The sequence below is a fragment of the Ictalurus punctatus genome, chromosome 1 (assembly GCF_001660625.3).
Source record: "Ictalurus punctatus breed USDA103 chromosome 1, Coco_2.0, whole genome shotgun sequence".
NCBI lineage: Eukaryota > Metazoa > Chordata > Actinopteri > Siluriformes > Ictaluridae > Ictalurus > Ictalurus punctatus.
In genome coordinates this window covers 14,750,688-14,756,687 of record NC_030416.2, presented here as the reverse complement: position 1 = coordinate 14,756,687, position 6,000 = coordinate 14,750,688, and the positions used below count along the sequence as shown (strand labels likewise).

The 6,000-nt window shown below is 37.4% G+C and overlaps 1 long non-coding RNA gene across 1 annotated transcript in view; it reads right to left on the bottom strand.

Annotated features, from left to right (window-relative positions):
* Positions 1-230: 230 nt before the first annotated feature.
* LOC108267528 (uncharacterized) overlaps positions 231-6,000 on the bottom strand; it is an 8,158-nt gene continuing 2,388 nt past the window's right edge. The window contains exons 2-3 of the long non-coding RNA XR_001813138.3: positions 4,404-4,656; positions 231-4,057 (exon numbers count right to left, since the gene is read on the bottom strand). This is a non-coding gene — a long non-coding RNA (uncharacterized LOC108267528). The remainder of the gene's footprint in view (positions 4,058-4,403; positions 4,657-6,000) is intronic.

Below are 6,000 nucleotides of genomic sequence, written 5' to 3'. Positions count from 1 at the left end.
AAGTATATCTAACGTGTTCTTTGCTATTTAACTAAATAAATAAATAAGTTGATGGAAAATAGCACAGTAAAAGTACCGTAACAGCACTTAAAATGCACTCAAGTAAAAGTATGCTATTATTAAACTAGTTAATAAAGTATCATTCCTGCAAAAAACTACTCAATTACAGTAACGAGAGTATTTGTTTTCCAATAAAGTTTTATTGAGAAGAAAAACAAACCGACTGACACACAGCAACAATCATTCACAGTTTTTTTCTTTTTATACTAACAAAGGAAAACAAAATTAAAAAGTACAAACACTGAAAACAAACCCACATGAAGCTAAAAAAAAAGTTAAGGAGAGAAACCAATGAATGGATGATGGTTACAGAGTTGTTTCCTGTTCATAGTTAAGAGATGCTGCTGTGTTAGGATTTTGGACAATGTAGACTCTGATCATTAGATGGAGACATTCTGTCTATTTTTTTTAGTGGCCTGAATATTTTTGGCCTCTTTGGATCTTTTGTGCCTGAATTTTGCCTGGTGACTTTCTGCCGTTTTTTGCTAGTTTGTTTGTTTGTTTGTTTTACTTTTTTTTTTTTACTTAACAATCATCTGTTTTACAGTTAGATTTTTTTTTTAAATCTCTCTTTTCCCTTTTCATGAATATTTCTGAAGGAAAGATTTTTTTCTGTTTTGTCCCCCTATCTCTGTCACCAGGAGTTTCTCAGCAATTCAGAGTTCAGCTAAGCCTGTTGAGCAGTGGTTAAGTTATTGGGTCATCACCACCATGACCATGGTTTAATTACTGTGTAGGGTCACCAACCTTTTCACACTATGTAGTTTAGAATTTTTTCAAAGCGTATACCAGTTTAAGGAGGACCTGCTGCAGTGGTAGAACAACACACCTACAGCAGATGAACTCTTATACATAATGAAATGCATCAAGAGCCTTCGTTCACTATTGCGTTAGAAACTGGTAGGGCCGGGCTGCCTATAAGAGCAGGCACAGCATATATGTGTGTGTGTACATATAAAAAAGCAAAAAAGAAACAGCCTTAACATGTGTAAATATTTGTATTAACATAATAAATAAGATTCAACAACTGAGACATAAACTGAACAACTTTCACAGTCATTTGATGAACAGAAATGGAATAACGAGTCCCTGAACGGGGGGACTGTTCTTAAGGACTGTTCCACAGGTGCATGTGCAATAATTGTTTACGGTTCATTGAACAAGCATGAAAAACATTGTTTAAACATTGTTTCCAATAAAGATCCGTAAAGCTTATTTGGATTTTACAAAATTATGAAACATTTCTTTTTTTGCTGTGACTACTGTCAGAAGTATTGACCCAAGTGAAAAGTTGAAATACAGTATATCAATAATATCAACTGAACAGATCAGTTGGTTGACACAGTCTGATAAGCTGGATCTGCCTGAGATTCTAAGGAAAAAGGATGAGGTTGCTCAGGGAAAAAATTGTACTTGGGTATGGTTGAATTGGTGCATGAAGATAAATGCTGTGTCATTGCTGTGAGCTGATAAAAGGAAATTTTCCTGAGCTTCTGCAACTGCATCCTGAGGCAGACATCAGCTTCCTGGTGGGTGGAACTACATTCACTATTGTGTGTTGTGTTCAGATGAGAGTAAAGTCAAGCATACTGGCAGCACACCATTGGCATGTTGGATATGCCGTAACATATGGAGATGGTTTATTAGTGCTTTGTAGCTGGATAGTGATGGCATCATGAATTCTGCCAGGGGCTTTTTTCCCTTTACCCTAAATACAAATACAATCAATGCACTAAATGGTTGCAGGACACAAAGTTGATACAGGGCACAGATTTGAACTCTATTGGAAACTTGCGGTCTGAATTGAAGAGGCCAGTCTATCTACCTTCACAAAACTGACAATGTAAAAATAAAAAGCCTTTAAATGATCTCATGTAGGATGGTGTAATGTTCTCCGTTTTTGTTAGACTTTACAGTAAGAAGCCCTGTGCTGCTCTTCTGTCTAGAGGAAGTGTCACTAATTATTAATTGTGGGGAAGCCGATCACTTAGAGATCAGTGTTTTGTACTGATGAGAATGTTAAAATTTTTGGCTGATGTCATCACATCCACCTTCTTATTGGCTTTTGCTAGCCCAATTTTGGATGCAACAACATTGTTGAACTGTGTCTTAGAATTGTCTGGATGGGTTTATTTTGGATCAGAGGTTCTCAACTTTAAGTCTCTCACCAGGTCTAGTGGCTTAACACTTAATAACCAAACCTTTCAGTGGTTACATTTGTTATGATGGGAACATAAAAACATAAGACTGTGCAAGGTTGTGGCTCTTCATGATTGGAGCTGAAAATCTCAACTGGTTATTTTCTTTTGTGTGTGTGTGTGTGTGTGTGTGTGTGTGTGTGTGTGTGTGTGTGTGTGTGTGTGTGTGTGCGCCAGGGCTACTCTGTAGATGAAAAGTCAGAAGTGAAGATTATTAAGCAGACTATGCAGTATCACAAAGCTCAGAATCCGCACTTCCTATGTCATGCATCTACTAGTCCTGCTCTTCAGCAGGTGTTCTCTTCTTGCAGCTCAATTTTTGTTTTGTTTTGTGTTCCTTGCTTCAGCTCCCCTGCTGTTGCCAGATGTCAAATAGACATTTTAAGATCCAGAGGTTTTAATATCAGATCTGAACATGATGCAGACATTGTGACAGGCAGCCTGTGGCAGCAAGTGTAAAGTGTCACTCTGTGGTTGTGACTCAGCAGTTAAGGCTCTGGGTTAATGATCGGAAGGTTGGTACTGCCAAGCTGGCATTGTTGAGCTGTTGTTCAGCCTTCAATGGCTCAATTGTGAGTCACTGTCGAAAGATTACATTTAACTGTAATGCCTACAAGACTATGTATCACAGATAAAGAATCAGAATAATTTCATTCGCCATATACATTTACAACACAACACAATTACCATCTAATATATACACTTAATATACAAATATTGCTGTAATTTTAAAGGATGAATTGAAGTTTTTAGGTAGATTTAAAAAATCTAACTGTGCAGAATGTGTGGTTCAGTCAGATCCTCTGGCCTACATCATGATGCCCTACTACTCAGCCCACTGTCTTGTTAGTGATCTGTTTATATATTCTCACATCAGCAAATAATAAAAGTCAACTGGGATCTGAAGGCATTTTCCCAACCACCTTAAACCTAAATGGATCCCATTAAGTTAATAAACTACAATTAATCCCATTAATTGTAAGCCACAATAGTATTATAGATGTGAATGAAAATCATTTCTCTTTAAGGAGAAATATTACAAAAGTATTTAGATTATGGCTATATTTTAACTGTACACCATTTTATATTTTCTCTAGCGATATAAAGTTTGCTCACTGCAGTGGATCATTCTGATGTGTTTTGTAGGACATTGGGAAGGTGATGAAAAGAACACTTCTTGGGCTACAGAGTCTGTATGAAGCCTATATTACATGCCTTATTATGCCTCTCTGAATGGCAACAGTGTGTTAGTTCTCAACTGAGAGCAAGGCATGACAGAGCATTTTGATTTGACAAGGACACCAGTAAGTACTCCACCTTTCAAAATCGACTTTAAACAAATTAATTAATATTTGAATGAGTTTAACAACTATACAATTAACTGACATGCTATAATTAGCTCAATAACCAGTGGATTTTATAATAACATCATGGATTCAGAAAATATCAAGAAAATATCATTTTTTTTATACACAAATGACAATTACTTTTTACAAGCTTATATTTTGTTTCGGGGGGCACTGTGGCTTAGTGGTTAGCACGTTAGCCTTGAACCTCCGGGGTTGGGGGTTTGATTTCTGCCCCTGCCCTGCGTGCTCAGAGTTTGCATGTTCTCCCCATGCTTCGGGGGTTTCCTCCGGTTTCCTCCCCCAGTCCAAAGACATGCGTTATAGGCTGACAGGCATCTCTAAATTGTCCCTAGTGTGTGAATGTGTGTGCGATTGTGCCCTGTGATGGATTGATACCCCGTCCAGGGTATCCCCCAAGATGTGCCTCAAGTCCCCTGTGCTGCAGGCTCCCTACGAGCAGTACAGAAAAAGGATAGATGGGTCGTCATTGGAAACTAAGCAGCCAGTAATGTTAATTAGCTATGGGTGGTCATAAAGCCAAATTCAGGTTGCTATTACAATGTAATTACAGTAAATGCTGATTATAACCCATCCTGGTTTAATTTATATTATTATTCACAAGAATTATTAACTAATATTTTCAAGGTTTTAGAACTAAACTAATTATTAACTAAAATTGTCCAGGCTGTAAACTATAACCATATGAAGGGAAAATGCACAATCTCTGAATTTCAGACACAGTATGCAGTAGGGACTTATTACATATTATCTTTTAATACATAATATCTACACTCACTTTTGACCCAGTGGCTGAAGGGGCATATTTTGACTTGATAGTGTTGCCTGAGGGATGTGCATAGGTGGTAGATAATGACAGAAGTGAGGGTGTAACAGGAAGAGGAATGTCTGACGCTAGGCCAGTGGGTGGAGACACAGTGGGTATGGAGACAAGCAGTCGGGCAGGTGAGGTGCGCGTTTGGAGGAGGTTTCTGTGTTATATTTGTTTCTGGGATATATGAGCTATCTGGCTGTGAGTCATCAGCTTGATCCTGTAAGAAAAAGACAAAAACAAGCACATTTAATGCTTTGAGCTAGGTTTCAAAGTTAATAAAAAATATGAATAATTTTAGTAAGGTGGCCTACTTTATATAGATATATTTTTAATCATATTATTACCTTATTCTCTACCGTTGAAGTCATTGAGCCTAGAAGTGACTTTCTGACTTTCAGAGAGTTTCTGACTGAATTATAAAACTGGTCAACTGTAATCCTGTCTAGTATATGCAGATCTAAAATGGCAAGGATTGTTATAGATCTCCACTGTCTTTTCATGTGTCCTTCAGCTCTACTTTTCTTTTCCTTTTCTTTCCATTTCCATTTGCAAATAACTCCTACAATGCAAATAACAGGTATTCAATGATGTCAGTATAACTAGACAGTATATGACTACACTGTAACCAATCACAGAAAAAATGTGACCTTACTGGCCATCAAGTCTAAAAACATGATACTACTTATAGCTAGTTACATTGCAGTGTTGCTGTAAGCTTTTGGATAATTATGCTTGATAGCTAATTATAGTTATTGAACCACAACCCCCCCCCCCCCCCCCCAAAAAAAAAAAAAAAACCAAACAAAAAAAACAAACAAAAAAAAACAGTTAATATCAGACACTTTCAAATTGGCGGAGTGCTAGAGTTTGATACTTCTCTCATCCCCTTATGTCACGGTACATCAGCAAATATTGGATGCTTGGTGCTTATTATATTTAGAATTAATGACTATATTGGCCTCGTTACTCTAAAGCCATTGATAAAAGCCACAGAAGAGGGGTCACAAAGTTTCTGGGTACTATCTTAGTAATCTGCAGAAAATAATATTTCCTTTTTGCTGAAACACAAAGCATTCTGTGTCTGTGTCATCCCAGTGAACTTTTTTCTTACGCAGGAAAACTGTACAGTGGCATTCCAATATTTTAAACTATGATTGTCACGATGAGCACATTTAAAAGGAAATTAATTTGATCGTTAGTTGCTTGCTAACAACGAACAAGTTACAAACTTGCTAACAATTGCACAAGATAGGATCTTCATATGGAAACTGTATGAAATATCATCAAGTATAATGATACTTTTGGAGAGGAAATATGTACCACATGTACCACATGAGCTTGCTGATACTGATCATAATTCAATTGCAGTATGAAATTGAATGAAAGAAAAGTACTTGTTGCTTTGAAGAGGGGGGGATCCTATGTGTTTGTTTGTGTTGTGTTAGGTTGTGGACTGTGGCGTGATGGCTGGATCTATCAGTCTGGTGGTTCCAGAGCTGATGAGGTGTGGCTGTCTCCAGCCACTGACATGTATGCTGTCAGAGGCCTCATGCTGTGGGGA